Here is a 21,352-nt window from a genome sequence, read left to right on the forward strand (position 1 = left end):
TGATAGTTTCAGTTTGTCTCCCTAAGTTAAAGTGTATATGCCCAGATGTGGGTGCCTTGCTTGTATATCTTACTGAGCTGTTCCAAAATGGCCCTACTGGATAATTTCCAGGCTAGGATGGTGAGTATGGACCAGCTTCAGATCTTCTCATGCATACTTACCAGTTGGGTTCTGACCTAAACAGTATGTATCGTTGTCTTGATGGAAGACTAGCCTTCCTGGCCCGAACATTTCATGAAATGAACTTATAAATACAGACTTGATAACGTCATACTGTTGGAGTAACTATTAACAGTTTGCATGCAAACACAATACATCATGTGTATTGTGGATCTTGTTTGGAAAGTGTGATGTAACTGCTGGGTGTTTAGGCAGTGCCAGAAAATAAAGTTATTTAATGTGGGATCCCACCAGTGACAGAGAGGGGGAGAGGAACTGGAGGAATGCCCCCCCAACCCCCAATAAACATTTGCCTCTCAGAAGATTGATCATGAATACCTGGAAAATAACACAAGAAAAGAGCATTTTGTATTATGTTGCTGGCCTAGTATAAACGGTGCACATCTTGTAAAACTAAAAAAGGGTATTGGAATATTTCCTGCAGAGTGCAATCAGAGGTGGATTTAACAGTAGAAAAGCAGGTAGGGACTGGCCCTGGTAAAAGCGGTGTTAGGGGTAATCTATGTCTAAACAACTACAAAATGTTCCCCACTGTGTGTGATTACTTAAGAGAAGAGTGGACACCTAGACCCACAAGTGTACACTCACATAGGGATGATGCATACGCTCAGTGATCTGAATGTAACAATGAATTAACAGTTTTTAGTCCTCTAAACAGCTCCACATACTCTTAGAGGATTGATTAATCTAGCTTGATGAATTAGATCATCAATTTTACTGTCAACAATGTTGTCAATAATTCAGAGTTACTTCACGGAAAGCTGTTTTCAACAGTGAATGCCTATTTAATTTTGTACGGTTTGGATGTTCCTCTATGTTGTTAAATATGACTTCCTTGGCTTTTGTTGCACAATTGTTTCGAAAATGTTCTTTATGATTTGCATAACGTTTAAATTTAAGCACTCGTCTTGAGTTAACTGGAATACACCACTTGCTAGTACAGCCCTGCTTAATTTAAGGTTTTTTGCTTTTTGTCTTTTTTTCTTCGTCAAGCATTTTCAGTCCTTTTTTCATATTGAATGTTTTTAAAAAACATACTTTGGCCATCTTTCAAATAAAACACTGTTTTTTTTACCTGTTTTGGTGCTACCCAGCGTGATATCCATGTTGGTACACACAACCACTATAAACAATTTCTCTTCTCTTAAGAAATCAAACACAGTGGGGAACATTGTGTTGTTGTATAGGATTTAATAGTAGGACAAGGGGCACATGCCCATGGGACCCCCTGCTCTGCCTTTCTCCGCTCAGAGTCAGCCAGGGCTGCACAGGCCCTTCCAGGGAGGCCTTATCCTTTTAACATGTCTCAGAAGCAGATCATTTAAAAAAGGATGTGATTAGTCATGGGAAAAGGTAACTGGCTCTTTTTTCTTTAAATTATATAAGGTTTTAATAAGCTATGTAAGTGAGATTGTTGAGTGATTTAAAATGATAATAATAATAATAATTTGGCATTTATATAGCGCTACAAACCCTCAGGTATCTGAGCGCTGCTTATTTTTACCCACGGTGTGTGGTGCTCATTTATCAACCTCGGAAGGATGAAAGGCTGAGTTTGGCCCTGCTGGGATTTAAACCTGCATTAGCAGGCTCTGCAAGGATGTCAAAACGAGCGCTCTGCTCGCTGTGCCACTTGACCGGCTGATGGGGGTACAGAACAAGCTGTGTGAAACAACTACTTTTGCTATGCATTTAATTTCACTTTGTGTCTGTATTTCATTAATCTGCATTCTGGAGCTTGTAGGCTTCCATTCAGGGTGGAGATTATAAAGCTACAATCATAAAATCGTTTTAGCACTGTTTTCTCCACTCCGCAGGACTTGAAAAATGACACCCTATGATTGTAGCTTTATTGGTAAAAGCAGGCTGATTCCAAATTATTAATTGTGGGAGATATTTACACTTTTGCAAACATGTAGTATAGAAGTGACGAGAAAAGACGATTCTGCCTATGTTTTGCTATTTACTTTTCCAGTACTTGCCGGAAACAATTAAAATTGCCGGCAGGGGCTATTTTGCAAAAAAGTGCAAACAGGAGTGGTCACCTCCATGAAATGTAGGACTCAAAACTAAGTATCCCATTACTCTTTTCATCAACCCATTTTACAATGGTGTTATACATTGTCAGGTTGGTTTATCATGTAACTAATGCAATTTTAAAGTAATTTGTATACAATTTAGTATTGTATTTCAATACATATTTGTACCAACATGAGCTGGGAGGATGTGTGGTCAAGTACCTACATTTCAGGCTAGGTCAAATTCTGTCTTTACAACTTAAATAAAGTGTATAATGCTGGTCAAATCATTTAATCTCGCTGTGTGTTTCCGGCCAAAATAAGGTGCCCCTAGAAGTGATTAAGTTTACAGTATGAAATATTCCAAAAAAGGCCCATTCATGGTTTAATAGATGGGCAACACAGGGGTCAGGCCTCACCAAGGAGAAACACACACACATCTTTCTTTGGAAAATATAAGGCCATATTTATTGAACCAAATTGTGACAATCAATAGCAAATCAACTTAAAGTTGTCAAACAAGAAGTCATCATGGACTATTGCATAATATAAACCATATGTATACAGCATGTACCAGACAATGACGTATAGGGGGTAGCAGGGGAGCAGCAGCCCCTCCTCACTGCCACACCCAACTGGGAGCGATACCAGGAGTCCAGAAACCCCTCAATCTGCACTGTCTACCTCCTGATTCCACTCTGTCATGCATGCTAGCACTCCCACAGACCATCAACTCAATTAAAATGTGCTGCAAAATTGCAACAAGAACTAAGATTTTGTGCTTCAAAATTTATTTGGAAGAAACAAAATGTCCTATTCCTTGCTTCATTATTTATCGAGGAGTAGGAGAGGTCTGTCTTTTTATAACAAAATGGCTCGACCACAAGCACCTCCTCTGTGGCCTGCTAGGAGTAGCCACTGTATTCAGGGAGATATTGTTGAGCACACACCATTTGAGTAGAAATCAGGACTGGGGGCCTCATTGCTCAGCCCCTGCAGAGGAGCAGGTGGCATCATCATCGATTTTCCAAACCCAGGCCAAGAAGACATGGTGCGAGTAGTGGGGTAGCTGGGAATGGTGGTTAGGGGAGCTGATGGAAGGTGAATGGGGTGAAAAGTGAAAGAGGAGTGAATAGAATAGAAAGGGCATAGCAAATGGAAAGAGAAGATAGTGTGAAGAGCCAGGAATGAGATGCAGACACATTGGATTCATGGTTTTCGTCAAAGACTTTTATTAACATGAAATGGGGTGGGAAATGCCTCTCCGTCCCTATTGTAAGAGGTGTTTCCCTGTCTAAAATCAAAACTAAGGGTCTGTCAAAGGTCAGGATGTCTAAAGCAAATTGCCCGTCACCCGGTGTCCAAAGTTCTATTCTGGCTCTCACATCTAAGAAAAATAACTCTAAGGTGAAAAGGAAAAATGTATTTGCCTTCAGTAGAGCACAAATGTTCCAAAAGAAAATGCGTAACTCCAATACAAAAATGATCCACACAAATAGAGTTCCTTGTTCCAGAGTGTGATTCCCTTCCCCTGGATTTCTCTTGACTCTTCCTTGTGTTTCAAGAATGTCAATTCTTTAAGACTATCAATCACACAAAGCAACTTGGCTGCTAATCCGTATTTTACTTGGATACCTGGTGTACTCTTCTGACAGGTTTCCACTTCATTTTATCGTGCTTTCACAGCCTTCTAGCAGACTGTTTTAGGTACTGTATAGTACACACTGTTCAACTTGACTATACCTGGTATAATCTACTGCCAGGGCTTCTCATCTCTGCATTCTTTCTTATCAGGGAGTTTTCCTCTTCTGATTTAAACCAGCCTGGTATACTTTCTTACGAGGGCTTTTCTCCTCTGTTTATGGTCTTGCAGCTTTTAAATTGCCTCGTATCCTTTCTGTAAGGACTTTTGTCAGGTGTATGTTCTTGTAGCTTACATCTGTCTGGTGCTGTCACGCGCCTGCCATCCTGGCGCTTGTGGAAACCCTGGAGGTTCGGGTGCCATTGAACATACACACTACGTTCTGTTTCTAAGTGCCTCAACGGTCTAGTCTTCGCCTGTCATGGCTGCCGCCTGCTGGCTCTTATGCAATTCGCAGCCAGAGCCCGGTGCATTACAACCCTACCTAGTGCTTCTACTCTTTTGGGTACCAACGCTGTTTTCCGTGCTTTCTCAGAACCCTGCCACTGCTTCGTCTTTTCTTCCTTTCCCCGAGTCTCCACTTGTTTCTCTCCCCCGCGGCTTGCTGTGCTCTCTCCCTTCGAGGGGCCCACTCCTACTCACTCTGCTCTTTGTTTCTTTTCTCTCAGCTGTCCTGCTGTGCCCGTCATCCCTCGGCTCTCTATTCTCAGTCATGGGCCACCAGCGCTCCGTCTCTTTCTCTCTTTCATGGCCTGTCCGCTTCCTGCCTTTTCTTTTCCTTTCCTTCAACGGCTTTGCCATTTGCTATCCTCGACCATTCCTTGAGGCTGAGCTTTCACACAGGAATGCCCACTTGCGAGCCTTCCGTACGACGGTGTAATTCCTACTTGTGCTCGACCTGGGTTCCCTCTCCGTGGCTCTCTTCTCCCAGGCTGCTTCATCTCCTTGCCAGGCTGTTTCACTATGCCCATTCCATACTCCCTTCCACCACTTACCTCGGATTGGACTGTTACTTGCTATTGGGTTTCCATAACTAACACTAAGCCCGCCGAGGAGTCAAGGGCGCCGAATCATTGCTGTTTCCTGCTGAAATTACCTGCATCTCTTGTAAACTGAAACCTACCTTTGCCTACAGTGAACACTGTTTTACCCCGCTTGAACTCACGGTAGACTGTTATTGGAGCCACAGCAGTTCGAAGCGAGCGCGGGCATCAGCTGATTTGACTCGGTAAGCGAGTCGCGAGTCACGTGATACCTACGAGCCATGCCCCCAGGAAGTCAGCACAAAACCACTGCCCAGCTACCCTTAGGGCGTTAAGACCGCAGAGGAGTCGAGGGCACGGAATCATTGCTGTTTCCTGCTGTTTACGGCCGGAACGGCTGTAAAGAGCGCAGAAACTATAAGACCATCATCTCCCGTTGCTGGCCGCGAATGAGGTCTGCACTAGAGGTGGTGCACTACGCCCTAGAACATGCGCACAATAAGTGATTCAAAGGACCCTGAGGCAAGTTTGCAAAGAAATACGTGTTTACAGGTAAAACAGCGCCTGGCCTCCCACCCTGCCACCCAATCCACGTCTCCCACCACATCCCGAATCAGACATAAAATACTCTCTTCTCTAATCCAATCTCACCTAATTTTCACAAGCATGGCCCTCGAGGAGGAGCCGGCAAAGACCCCTATGATGGGTGACCTGGACAAAAATGACGATATCAGGAGGCCTGGGGCCGATTTAGCCCTGGCAAAGACAAGTGCCTTACTAAATGGAAAGGAGGGACTAAACGAGCTTGAGGAACACGAGCGAGAGGGGGACAGAATTAAAACCCCTTTAAAGATCACCAATGTAGAAATACCAATTATACCATTAGAAAATCCAAAGCAAATCGGATTGTACCAGAACAAGGAGAAGGAATGGGAGGGGCACGGGGGACAAAAGACTACCATACCAGGAGAGGTGATTTCCCAGATGAAAGGCCCCAGCGTAACCCCGACCAAACAGCATCAAGAACCCAAATTGGACGAAGACTGTCAAATAGTAGAAATCACTCAAGACTCACCAAACCACATAAATGAGCTGGACTGGCAGGATGAAATTTGGGATGACTTGAATAATCAAGAAAATATACCATCCCTAAAACCACAAACCAAGATGATGGCCACAACATTGACTAAGGACCAAATATAACTGAAAGAAGCGGAAAAGGCAAAAATTAGTCATCTAATACAACCAGTAAATGAAGGGAAGCTACCCTTGCACCAAGACAGAAGGATTCCTCTGTTTCAGGTAGATGAACTACCTAGCCCAAAGACCCCAGTACAGAAAAACTCAACCCTGGCTACTAAGCTGATCCAAGACATTGCTAATCTCACAGGAAAAATATTAAGTGAGAAAAAAAAAGGAATCTATCCTTCATAATGGGAAAAAACGCAGCACTGGAAGAAGACGACCCATCAAACCATCCTGCTTCAATTGGAATCTCACAATCTGAAGCAAGGAAATCCACACAAAGGCCAGTGACAGGCGAATTATCTAACACGCCTCATTCTGGACTGGACCAAGGGGAGCAACTTAGAATAATCAATGATGAGGCCCTGAGGAAAATTAGCGATTTGTGCGATAAAAGTCGACAAGAGGACTTTATCCATATCCAGATCATTGTTATGGCAGCCCTGAATAGAACAATGGCACCATTCTTGAAACTTTACGAGACCATCAATGATTCAGTAAATTGGCCTATGCATTAAACCTGAATACACAAGAAGAGATTTTTGCGAATTGGCAGGATTTGAAAAATGACTAGACGCAAGGCTTGAAAAAGAATCGGACACTTTATGCCAATGGCAAAGCCGCCTGTGCGATCTGGCATGTAAAGATACAAATGATAAACATCTACTAATGGAAGCTATTCTAGAGGACAACAAGTAGATAAGAAAATCCTGTGAAATAAGAGCTACCGTTAGTGGAACAAATAAAGAGCTACAAAAAACGAGTCCGGTCCCTTCTGTCCCGAGAAAAAAATTAACATTGGGAGTAGAACGTAAAGTCCCTACACAAAGCATGGAAGGCCTCCTAAATCAGGGTAAATGCAAAGTAAACACAAAGAAGACAAAAGGGGTAGGGGAAAAAAATCTAGGCAATAATGAAGTCCCCCTAAAATACTCAATGTTTCAAGAAGGAAATCATCAAGAGAAGACACAAAAAGTGGATCTGGGAAATAGTCTCCCAAAGTCATCCTCATCACTTCCACCAAAGAAATTAAAAAAAACAAGCAGTTAAATGTAAATCAAATGGCTCACAAGCATTTCTAAGAAACATGCGAACCCTACCACGAGATGAATTGCAACCGCCTCTAAAGAAAGTAGGAAGAGAATTGACTCTAAGTAAAGTCCCTAATAAAAGCCCACAGAGGAAAAAGATCAATACAAGGGAAGATGACACTGATGAAGTGTCAGTAGTAGACTTAGATAGATCAGAGTGCCTGTGTGATCTCATTAAGCAATTAAAAATAACCATGAAGATGAAACATGGGAGAATATCAGTTTAACAGACTGGCAAGTCATCAACAAATTTTCAAACTTGGAGGGAAACAAAGAAAAGAAAGATGACGAGAAGAAATCAGCACAAATGAATGAAAATAGAAGAAAAGAACTATTAAAACATATACAATACAAAAGGCCATCAGAAAGAGATGAAAGGAGGGATGAATGTGCACTGGACAGAGAAGAGCATAAAAGGAAAGTCTCAAAAACCCAGGGAATATACTGGAAAGACAAGGAGGATCGATTGTACAGAAAGAAGTCCGAGCAACCAGATGGAGAAGATAAAGAGAGAGAGAGAAAATATAAGATAAGGATAAATGGAAAAGAAAACATACCAAGGTTTGCACCAAGAAAAAATAGAAATAATCAAAATAACGATTTGGAAAGATCGGGGGAAAGTTGACCCAAGGGGAACTATCCCAAATACAAATTTCCTTAAATTGAAATTGGAAAGGATGAACAAAAGTCATGAGAAAATTCTTCTGAATAGAAAAAATTTAACTATGCTGTTAAATCAGTTTCTTCGAGGTGACAAGCTGCGGGCAGATGATATAGCGATTACTGAATTCATAGATGAAAGCAGGATGGATGGATTGTTATACAGCTCGGGTCAGAGAGGGCAAGAGACATGGTGTTGAGACCTTCCTGTTCGGTGAGCGTCTTCTTTTCCTCGAGTGGTCCTTGCATGATCAGGGCCTCTTTGACTTGCTGTAGAAATGTCACTACCTGGCTGACAAACTTGTTTCTCGGGAATAACCTTTCTAGAGGGGGAAGATGTGAACCAGGAAACACTCCCTTACATGACAAAGCATTCGCCATAGTATTCTGGCTTCCCGGTATGTATGTGATACGGAAATCGTACTGTGCAAGGAAATGAGCCCAACGGGCCTGTCGTGAATTGATACAGTCCATAGTTTGGAGCACTTGGAGATTCTTGTGATCTGTTCTGATGGTGAAGGGGTAAGTGCTCCCTTGAAACAAATGCCTCCATTCCTCACAAGCTAATTCCATAGGTAGGAGCTCTCTTTCAATTACGGAATAGTTCAGTTGACTGTCTCGGAGTGTGCGTGATAGATATGCATTAGGGTGTTCCTCTTGATCTTGTTCTTGCAGCAGTACAGCTCCCACGGCTGAGACATTGGTTTCTAGTATGAAGGGTTTTCCTTGGTCCGGGTGGTGCAGTATGGGAGCGCTGCAAAACAGAGCTTTGAGATGTTATAAGCTTTCTTCTGCTGGAGAATCCCATGCCAAAGGAGTGTAGGTCTTCTTGAGTAGCAGGGTTATGGGCAATATGACTTCTGAAAACTGGAGAATAAAGCGCCTATAGAAATTAGCCACCCCCAGGAACCTCTGGACTTCTTTCACAGAATCGGGAGAGGGCCAGTTTAGGATAGCTTCCGTCTTCTTTCCGTCCATCTGTATTGCCTGCGATGATAAAATGAATCCTAAGTAAGGTACAGACTGGCCCCAATGATGCATTTTTCTCTTTTGGCGAGGAGACGATGTAGCTTGAGACGATTAAGGACTTCTGTCAGGTGGGATTTATGTTCTTGTATATCTCGAGAGAACACCAGTATATCGTCGAGGTACGCGATTACTGACACAAACATGAGGTCTAAGAAAACACGGTCCATAAATCGTTGGAACATGGCCGGGCTGTTAACCAACCCGAACGGCATCACCTGGTACTCATACAGCCCAAAAGGTGTTCTAAAGGCCGTCTTCCACTTTTCGCCAGAGCGGATCCTTAGCAAATGGTAGGCATTGCAGAGATCCAATTTTGTGAATATTTTAGCTCCCTGCACCGCCTCCAGGATGTCTGTGATAAGCGGTATAGGGTAGCAATCCTGGATAGTCACTTTATTTAACCCACTGTAGTCAAAGCAAGGCCAGAGATCAAGGGAGTCCCTCTTTGGAATGAAAAACAGTGGTGCCCCTGCAGGGGACTTGGATGGTCTAATAAGGCCATTCTGTAAGTTGTCTTCCAGGTAGGATCAGAGTGCCTTCTTTTCTACCTGGGATAACGCAAACATCCTATCAAATGGAACCAAAGTGTGGGGATTAGATCTATAGAACAGTCTTCTGGGCGATGAGGTGGTAGTTCTAGCGGGGGTCGTTTCTGCGAAGACTGCTTTGAAGTCTGTGAGATCGAACGGAATGGAGTGTACCCCAAAGGTATTGTCCGGAGGAACGAAATGAGCCTTCGCCTCCAGATAGGTGTGTTGTGAAGACAGCTGTTCCAACAGAACAAAGATTCGTAGCTCAAACTATTGGTAGACCAGTCGATGCAGGGATTGTGTTTCCACAACCAAATGATTCCCAGGATTAACGAAAAGTGTGCAGCACGTATTATGTTGAACCGGATTTCTTTGGAGTGCTGTTGAATAGACAAAAGTAAGAGTTCAGTTGTCTGGGTGATTGTTCCGGAACTAAGAGGGCTACCATCAAACCCTTTGACCTTCTGAACTTCTTTGCGGTTAATTCTATGCAGACCCACCTTTCTCTCCATTTTAAGTGGCAATCCACACTGGAAGGGCACACCCTAAAATGTTACACCAGTCCAAAATCAGAAGTTACCTTGAGTCCTGTGAAACCAGACAAGGAAGAATCTACTCAAAGTCTGACAGACATTCAGAAAAAGGGAGAACAGTTGTTTTTCCCCATTCAGTTAAATGAGGGGGAGGAACCTGTGCTCGCCAGAGAATGCCTGAATAATGGAAGGAGCTTCATTAGCAGAGAATTATTCAGGAAACTCCCAAAAGATCAGACCATTCCCACATTTAAATTGATTGACAAATGGGAAGTAGGTCTGGAAACATTTCCTGCCTAGCAGGTGTATGCTAAAGATTTCCATTGGCAACAAAAGCATAGACCATAATTGCTGGGTCGTGAGAGATGTCCCTTCTGCCTTTTATCAGGGAAGTGACATTCTGAACCGATTCGCAATCAATTTGGATCTAATTGATAATAAAGCCTGGTCCCAACTGGGGAGTAACCCCATGGGCTTTCACAACATTGAAAAAGCATTCCGGTCAGCTCTATTGCTGCCTTATGTGTTTGAAGTTCAAGTGCAAGAAGAGGTTACATCCCAGGACAGGTGTGACAATTTACTCTTCCCCTCAAAATTAAGCGAGGACAGAACCTCAAACTTCAGGACGCATATATAAATCTAAATTCCCATCTCCAACAACAAGGTTTATATTTAAATCCAACACCTCTAGTAGACCTAGAACACAACACAATTTGAATATTGGTGTATAACAGCGACCCTTGAAGTATCACTTTGGGTGCAGTCACCTTTATTGGAATGACAGTTGACGCCCAACATTATTCTATTGACTTAAGTAATGAAATCATGGGACTAATCGCAAACAACTGTTTTGACATCAGATACGGTATTCCTCCAGAAAATATTTTTACTATGCATGGGGGGAATTTCCTGGTGTACTTTTCCTGCCCCTACAGTGTGGAACAAGTGACCTGTCACATTATGAGGGAAGCGGTAGTGTTCAGAGTCAAGGACCATTACCTCGAATCCCCTGTCCAGGTCAACACCATCAGAAGAGATCTCTCCACCCAACTGGAGGATACCGCTGAAATTGCCAGGCCTCTGGCCTTTCCAGATATCAGGCAGATGCTAGAGGAAAGGCTCAATCTGGCTGAAGCCTGTAAGACTGAGGAGCAAAGACAAAAGCTAAAACAGGTCTTCCTTGAATTACAAGATATCTTTTCAGTGGACTCATATGACTGTGGACGCACATCTATTCATTCAACTACCATTCCCACGGACCCCGAGATGGCTCCCATATTTGTGAAACAATACTCGTTACCTCTCGCATCCATGGAGTCACTCACAGAGACTATTAAGAATTTAGAATCCTGTGGGATAATTTGTCTGATCCAGAGTACCTTCAATAACCCAGTACTGGGGATCCTCAAACCAAACTGCCAATGGAGACTATGTGCAGACCTGAGGGAGTTGAACAAACAGGTCCACATGTCAAGATGTTGACGCCGCCGACGGTCGGGTGGTCTGCAGAGGGTCGGGGCAACTCGAGTGCAGGACTGCAGTCACGGATGTCAGGCAGGCTGGGCTGGCTCCATGTGGCAGGCGGCAGCTCTATCTCCTGGGTCGGTCCGTGCAGATGAATTCAATGGAGACGTCGAGTCACTCGTGTCAGGAGCCTGATTTAGCTTTCCTGCTAAATCAGGCTCCTGACACGAGTGTCTCTGTGGAGGAAAATTTCAATGACTGCGAGAAGGCACTCCTGGCAATGATGTGGGAGCTGAAAAACTACCGGAGGTGCACATCATTGTCGAGACTCCTCACCTACACTTGCAGTATCTACGAAGTGACAGAATCTGGGTGGGAACGTTAGTAATTCCAGAATTACTTCCTAGATTCTGTACATTCAAGGCTTTCCTGTGGAGGTCAGATATGACCAAAACAGGAGGAGTCCCCTAGCGCAAGGGTTGGTGGACTTGCATGACTGTGCTCAAGAAAACTGTCTCGAGGATGAAAGTCTAATGACCAACAACAACCTGGAGGCGTACTTAACTTCCCCACACAAGGTCTATGAAGAAGACATGTGTCAGGGGAGATACCCACAGTTTATGTGGATGGGTGCTCCTACCATGCTGATAGCAATGGGGCAAAAGAACTGGTGGCTGGCATTGGGAATGCCTGGGTGAATGATACCCTGCAACCCTGCGCTGGTTATAAAAGGTTCAGAAACTGCATCTTAATAGTGCTGGTGTCACTTTGTTTTCTGTTTTTTGACTGTACATTTCCACACGTCCAAGGCAGCACTGCGAGCCACCTGCTCTTGCTGCTCTTGTTGCTCCGAGGGACGGAAGGCGGAGCTCCTGATCACATGACCACTTCAGGTGACGTTGCAAGGAGGCTCTTAACCAGCACAGCCACCCTTGCAGCGTTAAGCCCTGGAGCTGTAAGGGCTGGAGCCGCTGTTTTGCTGTTTGGCTGTGACCTGTGCCCCTGACCCTGGGAACATATTTGACTTGCTCTGCCCTGCTGATGGCTGACTACCACCCAGAAGTGAACGTGTGAGTAGCATAAAGCTGTACAAACTCAGCTAATTAATATCTTGGCCATCTTTACTATTTTAACAGCTTAAGTCATTGTCGGGCATTCCTTACCGTGTGACTTATACAGTATTTACTGGATAATTGGCTGCTCTCTAGGAATTTTGGTGTCTATACGTGTTTAAATATTAACACTTATTTAATATCTAGAAGCAGCATTTTAGATATACATCTGGATGTCTTGATGTTCTTGTTGCAAATGTACATCCCTATTTTATGACTTAACTCAGCTCTTACCCCTACTCAGGGCTTTTTATTGAAATAATGTGTTTCTATTTGTATCTTTACTGAAGTTTATGACTTATATATTGTGGTTGCATTTTGCCCCTGTTGGTCTGAGTACTGTCTCTATCTCTAGTTTGCTTCTCTGGTTCTCTAGTTTTGTGCGTGGATCGGTATTTGGATGACACTTAGGGGTCTTAGGAGTCAATCAGCCATTGAGGCTACTCTTGAGTCTCTGAAAACTGGTGAGGATTTTCTTTCTCCAGATTCCAAAGACCCTATGGTGGGATTCAGGGCACTGGGGGATCTTTATGTCCCTGGTTTTTTGGGCTCTACTCAATCTAAGCCTATTAATCTAGGATCCCTGGGTAGCCCGAAAAGATTCCCAAGGGGTCCCCATTTAGTTCAGAAAAGGACTAGACTACGGGGTGCAAGGGACCCTGAATCTCAAGATAATCCATTAAATCAATTCAGTAAGGATATCTCGGACTCCCTGCCTTATTTCTCAGGAAATAATGAACAACTTGTAAGTCTCTGGGGTAGTGTCCCTCTTGTGTCTTAACCGAGGGAATATCCTTAAAATTTTACATCAAATTCCTACATTATCTCTGATCTTTAGCTATTATTTAGAAAGGATCTACTTTCCCCTTAAGGATCATGTATATCTTAGCAATATTGTTTTGAAATCGAGAGTGGTGTTGCACCTGATAATGGGAGAAAAAGAGGGTTTGAGGGAGCTTGGTTTTGAAATTAAATTGGTAAAACCAAGTCAACCACCCCGTATGCATGGGAGTTCTGAGGAGTAAAGGGGAAATTTACTATGGTTTACCAGAAAGACCCTCTCATCCTCAATGGAAGCATTTCATGGCCAGGAATTACGGAGGCGCTCGAAATTGGGACCAGGTTACCTCTGGACTGTGGAATTTAGCTACCTAGTAATAGTCTGGGCTTTGTTACAAAGAAAACAGACTCTAATAAATTGGGTTTTATGTCCTAGAATACAAGGGGAAATCTACATCTCCTTACTAATACTAATACAGTAGCTATGTGTCACAAGTTTCTCCCCTTCTCATCTGTTTCTGTTGTGTACTTGCAACCTTTCTTCTTCTTTACGGACTGGGATTTGTATAGTCCCGAACGCTGGTCTTCGGCGTCCAGCGTGAGAGCAGCGGTTCAGTTTCCAGGAGCGTTCTACAAGTCCAGGGTAATTCCAGGAAGTAATTAAGGTACGCTCGGAGGCACGGAAGACCGTGAATCGAGCGCGGAAAGTTTTCCAGGAGATTGGGGAGGAAAGGGAACAGGAGGGAATTCAAGGGACTGGGAACAAGGAATCAAGCTAGAGCCCCGATTGAACTCCGGCTAAGCACGTCCAACTACAGGTAGCGGTAGCGTTGAGACGCGCAGAGCCGCGGGGGTGTGTCCCTTTTGTAGGATGAGCAGCGTGGAACGCATAGACCGATCCAGAGTATTCTGTTCCGGGCGGCCATGTTGGAAGGATAACTGCATGCAATCCCCTGCGAGTCAGGGACCAGGAGCTCCAGAAAGGACGTAGACGACGGTTCATGACAGTATGCCTCCTCTGGAAACCAGCTCCTCTGGGTTTGCCCGGATGGATCAGATGAAATCGTCGAACCAACCTGGGAGCATTCATGTTTGACACGGGTTCCCAGGTACGCTCACGCTTCCAAGACATAGTGAGAACTGGCACTATACCAACTAGCTGGCAGACTGTTCATATTGTTCCCATCTTTAAGAGATGTCAGCGGACTCTTGTTAAGAACTATAGAGCGATCTCCCTTATTGATGCGGATTGCAGGCTGTTTGCCTCTCTGCTTCTCTCTCATTTTAATGTCTGGATTCAAGAGAATCATATTCTAGAGAAATTCCAAACAGGGTTCATGGCTGGCCATTCTACCAACCTAAATGCTTTTATTTTAACTGCTCTACAAGGCTCAGCATGGAGCAAATTTGGTGGAACGTTATATGTTGCATCGATCAATTTGTCAAATGCTTTTGATTTGGTGATTAGGTCCCATCTATGGGCCAAACTCTCTAAATGGGGGCCACCGGCAGGCCTTCCCAATGTGATTATGGCCTTGTATGAGAATTTGGGGGTCCATTTAAGGATTCATCTAGAAGGGACCCTCTCAAGAAGAATAAGAACTTGCATAGGGGTAAGACAAGGCTGTTCTTTGGCCCCCTGTCTTTTTATCCTATATCTGGCTGATATGGGGGAATTCCTTAGGGATTCAGGACTGGTTAGCGCAAAATTGGGAGAGCTAAGGTTCTCGTGGTTGGCATATGCTGGCGATTTTCTCCTTTTTGATCAGACCAAAGTCGGCTTACAAGAACTAATATGTAAGTTCAAAGAATATGCTGTAATTAATGGGTTAAAAATCAACCCTAATAAAACTCGTATCATGGTCTTCTCGAAAGGAAAAAAAGGGAACAAACAAGTGTGGACAATATGTGGGGAACTGATTGTTAGAGCACAAAAAATTGTTCATTTAGGTTTCTTGATCCTGGCTCAACCCTCAGTTGGTGAACTTAGACGTTATATCAGATATAAAGCACTACCCCTTATTTCTCAGACTATTAAGTTGGACAATAAGTATGGTAGGTTCTCTTTTAAGCCAGCAGTAGACTTTTTTAGAAGGAAAGGTTGTTCCAAAATTAATATATGGCCTGGAACTCCACTACTTGGATATCTACACTTTCTGGGATTCTCTTGGGGGTATTTTTTGGAGAAAGGTTATGAAACTTCCAAATATTATCCCTGTAGTGGCTATAAGGTTTGAATTAGGTCTGATATCTGGTATCTTTGGGAGCCAAAAACCTTTGGTGGGTTTTAGCGCTTTTCCGTTCTCTGCTCTGTCATAAAGAGGATTCTCTTTATGTCGATTTGGGCAAAATCCTCCTCTCACAAGGATGCTTGGATCCCAATGTATATTTTCTATAATTTAGAGACCTCTGTGATGGGACTCTATTAGATCTGTCTACGGACCTGGATACCTTGATGATTAACCCGGACAAAGTGAAAAAGCTCCTCTACTCCCATGATTGGATAAGTACAACTGAAAAACTCCATCCTTATCCTTCTCTCTGTGATTTGAAGTTCGAACATAAGAAGAGAAGTATTATGTCCTTTATCTTGACACAATTTCCCAATCGCTATTATCGCTCCCTCCTTTTGAAATTAAGGTGGAATATTCTTCCTACGAAGGAAGTCTTACACAGAAGGAAGGCAATTAAAGATCTAAATATCCTCTGTCATTTCTGTCATGCGACAGGGGTCATTGAAATGGTTAGTCATCTGTTTTTAGACTGTGTTGCACTGAAAGGTTTAAGGGCACTTTATTTGGGAAAATTCAATATGTTGGGACATCTGTGGGTGGAAAAGTATATATGGTCAAGATGTCTCTCAATTTCTAACGTTATCGAGGGCCTTGCGGTTGCAGGCTTTATCAAATCTTTAGATCTCTATGCACCCCTGATTTGAGTCTCTTGTCTAATGCATTCTCATCTACATTCCCTCTATCTTTGCTCTATGACTCTACTATCTGAGCTATATCAGTTAAGTAGGAGTGCCTGCGATGCCCTGTCTTGTTTGTAATTTTTATTAATGTCCAATTTTTATATCTCTCTGCACTGATTGTATCTGCTGTGTAAACATTTTATAAGGAGTTTAGGGTTTGGTTGTATTGCTAATTTATAGTTTTGTATTTTTTCTTTTTCTATTCATTAAATGTAAGGTTTCTTATGTAAACCATATACAAATAAAAAAAATAAAAAAATAGGACCCCAAATGAGTCTGCTTACAGAGCTGATGGATGTTTATCAAGCCATCCTCACTACAGTGCTCCACCAACTGGTCATAATCACATACTCTAATTATGTCAGGAATGGGTTTGTGGAACACCTGAATAACTGGAAGAATCGAGGCATGCTTTCTGCAAACAACAAACCCCTAAAGCATGCCCAACTGATCCAGTGAATCGACAATCTGGTGACTTCCACTGAGATGACCATCTATTGGAAGAAGATAAGAGGTCATTCCAAGATAGAGGGGCCAGATAAGACTGGGAAGGACCTGGCTGACAAGATGGCGAAAATTGGAGTTCTGCAGGGAGATTTCGTAGAAACGGAATCCCTCCTGGGTGAAATCCAAATGCAGCTGTCACCAGGTCACAAACTCGGGCTAACAGTGAACTCTCAACAGCCCAGTGGAGAAAAGATACCTCAGAGGCAGATTTGATCACTGCACAGAAAGAGGACCCAATTATTGGGACATTCTGTTGACACACTGAAGACCCCGGAAGCTATCCTCTAACAGAGTCAGATTACACGGGTAAAGAGGATCTCCGGGTGTTCATGAAGTTTTCCAAGATGTTTCAGATAAGACGGTTTGTTGGCAGTGACCAGTGGGTTGTACCTACCTCATTCCGAGGCCTGATATTGAACCACGCCCATTTTACTGCCACTGCCGGTCATAGGGGGTTTCATACGACATTGGAAATCTTGCGGAAGGTTGGCTATTGGCCATATATAGGATAGGACCTTGACACTTACCTAAAGGGGTGTTTTGTGTGTGCTCAATTCCAATCCAGTTCTCTCACACACAGAGCTCCCCTGCAAAGAAGGTGAATTACACTGCCTTGGTCAGATTTGAAAGTTGATTTTACCAGGCTAGTGATTCGCTCAGTACATGTTGACTGTGACATGCTGCTGCACTAAAGATCAACCACATCTTCTCTCGTTGCGGCATCCAGCAAAGTATTGAGTCATACAGAGAAAGCCATTTTACCAGTGAGGTTATGGTGAAGGTGTAGGAGATTCTAGGGCTAAAAAGAAAACTCCACATTGACTTCCGCCAGGCCTCAAGTGGAGGGGTTGAGAGATGCAACAAAACAATTGTGAGTATCTTAAAGAAGTTTGTGGCAGACACTGGACCCATTTGGGACATCCGATTGCCACTTGTCCTGATGGCTATTAGGTATACACTATCTTCTGCAACCAAGATGTCTCCATTTGAGCTCATGAACGGACAAAAAATGGTGTTACCACAACATCTCCTCTATAGGACTCAGGAGCAGACCCTGATAAATGCATCCACTACTCATGAGTACATTGAAAATTTAAGGAAGCACCTACAGGATTCTTTTGCTTATGCTCAGCACAATTTAGAAAAGTCGGCTGAAGGAATGAAGACCTACTATGATCTAAAGACCAACAAGAAAGAGTATGAAGTAGGTGACAAGGCTTACCTGTACAATTCTCAAAGGAATCAGGTCAAGGAGTGAAATTTCCTCCCATCTTCGCGTGGTGCCTTTGAAGCTGTCATCCCAGACACGCTTTACGACTGATTGATGAGCCAAATGAAAGTCGAGCAGAGGAACCATCTGAAGTTTGAAAAGGAAGGATGATAACTCAGATGGATTTACTTTTTGTTATTGTACATACTAAGAAAATAAATAAAATGTGTTTGGTGAAATGGAAATATCATGTTATAACTGTATGTTGTTGTTGTTGCTACAACTGGAGCAAAATTGAGGCCTCTTTGTGGAAATCTTCTCTTCATCTCCCATTGTGCACTCCTCTCGCTAGTCTGAGATTTGAGTTGGGCCTGACCTCTTTGAGCTGCCGCGCGGAGTGGAAGTTACTGTCCCTCTATCGTAACATAATTACAGTCAGTGTATCCACTCTTTTCTTCGATGTAAACCAACATCTAAAAAAGTGTAAATCAAAAAAAACTCCTCGGCTTGGAAGAAAAGATTGGCTGCATTTTATATAGGCTGGAATTAACAAGAGAAACTCTCATACAAAATCCTAAGAAAGTTAAAAAAACATTAGAAACGGAGGACTGGATCAAAACGATCGAGGGAATCAGAAGACTTAACCCTCCAAACCTATTCCTGACAGCGGACAGAAAGCTTGGCACCATCCCGCACTACCTGGAAAAATTCCCGGACCAAAGAATCAGAAACAACTTTCTCAGGCTCAGATTGAATATAGCCCACACGGGTGAAATACTGGACCAAAGAAACCAGGGCGAGAAGGCAATAAGCCTTTGCAAGATCTGTGCCACTCCGAACTTACAATCCCTCAAACACCTGCTGCTGGAGTGTGAAAGCACATGGACAATCAGGGTATCATCACTGGGGAGATTTATAACCAGAGAGGAGAGCCTAGTTCAAGATGCATTTTGGGACAGACTGATCTCTGGCCAAGAAGTCATGCTAACTGCTGAGATTGTAAACATTTTGGAGAAGCTTACTATCTTAAGGAACCATCAACAGACTAGCCAAGTTCTTGAACCCTCCAGTCAAGGGGATCAGTCTGCTTAGTTAAATCCCTGGTTTCTAAGCCTTTATTTTACCTTGTTATTTCACCCTTTTGCTTTATTCTTTCACTTTCTGTATTCTTAAATATGCGGGAAAAACTGCTTTTTGTACGAAATCTGAATTTTTAATACTTTCTTTTGTAAAGGTTTTCTCATAAACCAAAAACAAATAAAAAAATAAAAATAAAAAGTATGTTGTTGTTGTTGTAAATTCTATGTAAATCTTCCTGGGGCAAAAATGTGTGTAAAAAGTATTGAAACTCTCTTTCTGTCTTTTATTAGAGAACTAACCTCCTTAAACTTCCAGCCTGGAGCTCAGAGTGGAGTCCAGTGAGAACCCCAGGGACCTGGAAAGGAAGGAAGAAACAGGTTGCCATGCCACGCACTCCAACCCAAAGATGGAAGGGGAAACTGGAGTGTACACTCCCAAAAGAAGGAAGAAAAGGGGGTGCCATGCAATACCCCCAATCCAGAGATGGAAGGGGAGACTGGAGTGCCCGTTCCCTGAAGAAGGAAATTACGCCTAAGGAAACCTCACTATGCCATGCTCTTCCCCAACCAAGAGTCATGGAAGAACAGGCGGGCCATGTTAGATGCATTTAAAGGCCACAAACAGAAGCCCCTTTAACATGAATAGCAAGATTTTAAACACTAAAACAAAAACGGGCTGGCTTTTGTTTTTGTTTTTCAAGTAAAGTTATAGAGCCATGTGGAAAGAGGCTTCCCTGTCATTACCAATGGACAAGCAGCATTTTAATTTACAAAAGAAGGAGGAATCAAAGCTCCCTGTCACATGGAAAACAGGATTTGTAAACATTGAAAACAAAAAGGGACTGCACACAAACTGATTTGTGTGCAAATTAAAACGCCTTTCAAAAGCAAAACTTAAAAAAATATGACTGCTCACAGAACAATGTCGGGAAATGTTTCTGACTGTGGGCAAAACCTCATGAAGGAAACTCCCACTTCTAGCCTAGATGTCACATCGCCCATCTAATAACCACCGCAATAAAAATGTGCTGCTAAGGGTGTCGAAATTCAGTGTTCTGCAGACCTGCTGTCTCTGAAAGCAGGGACTTCAAGAAAAATCACCCTTGGCTGGAGCATGACTAACGTGTGAAAATGGGGGCACCCACTTCAAAGAGCAAGCTTCCAACATAAAGGAGGCTGATGAAGGTACAGGCTGACCCAGTGAAAACAAATGGCTTGAAGCAGAAATTGCCATTTGTCCCACAGGAATATTCTCAAATAAGTTAAAAGGACTATTATCATTTAGGCCTTTTTCTCAGCAACCATAATGTGGATTGATTTCATTTTTGTACTATTTGTTATCTAATTTCTAGGCAATTTTGGGGATATAAAATGCATCTACCTGTGACTCTGGGAACTGTAATAGCTAGTTAGACTAGGTTTCTGGCTGATCTGAACATGTTCCAAATGTGAGATTTGGTAAGCGGGTGTAAAATTAAATTAGGGATATGCTTAATAACTTACATCTTCATAACTGCTGTGCTTTATATGGAAACGGCAGAGATGTGCCACATGGCCATGCTACATCGTACGGATTTGGTGGTTGGCTTATCTAATTCTCCATGGTTAGCTCAATCAGAAAATATGTTTAGTATGGCAGTTGCTAGTAAAATTATGAAGTTGTGATACATAACTAGTTTGGGTCAAAAAGTTGAAAGGAGAACAAAGGGATGATTACAAATAGGAATTGCCATATGGTGCTGCAGACCCCAACACCAATCCTGGCTTGGAAGTTGGATTGGGAGGAGAGTGGGGCGTAACTGTCTAATCCTAGTGGCAGGAATTATTGCAGGGTACTTCCCCAAGATTGTAAAATTGGTGATGTCATTGCTGCTTATAAGGGGGGCTGCACTAGGACAACGACAGACCAAAACCGGACAGACAGAAAAGGAGAAAGACAGGAGGAAGGAGAGAAGAGACAGACCATCAGGAAGGCTGCTGAAATTTGCCATCTGTAAGGAGACACCAGAGGAGATTGCTGAGAGTGCATCTGGGTGGAGCTGTCTATTTCTAGAAAGGCCTCAAAGCTGACTGGGTCCTGTGGTGGAGAGTGGGGGCCATATTTGAGGGTGGAGTGGCCAGACCCCTGCCCTATCTTTCCAGAGTGTCCTGAGATGCAGCTGGCTTTCCTGAACCTTAAACAGAGGCATGCTATGTAAGTAGAACTAATCCCTGCAAAACCAAAACATGTGGATAATCTGCTTACCATGAATCCTTTCCCTTTATAGCAGGGCAGGAGGCAATACTGTGTAGATCCTTAGCCTATGTACACAAAC

At 43.1% G+C, this 21,352-nt stretch overlaps 1 protein-coding gene across 2 annotated transcripts in view; it reads right to left on the reverse strand.

The window, feature by feature from the left end:
• The window catches only part of LOC138581352 (neuropeptide Y receptor type 6-like), a 30,192-nt gene extending 12,032 nt beyond the window's left edge, over window positions 1–18,160 (reverse strand). For both annotated transcript variants that reach the window (XM_069652624.1, XM_069652623.1), the window contains exon 1: window positions 17,971–18,160. The gene's annotated coding sequence lies outside the window, so the exon portion shown is untranslated. The remainder of the gene's footprint in view (window positions 1–17,970) is intronic.
• Window positions 18,161–21,352: the final 3,192 nt, after the last annotated feature.

This window comes from Ambystoma mexicanum, chromosome 3p, assembly GCF_040938575.1.
Source record: "Ambystoma mexicanum isolate Mex_15411 chromosome 3p, UKY_AmexF1_1, whole genome shotgun sequence".
NCBI lineage: Eukaryota > Metazoa > Chordata > Amphibia > Caudata > Ambystomatidae > Ambystoma > Ambystoma mexicanum.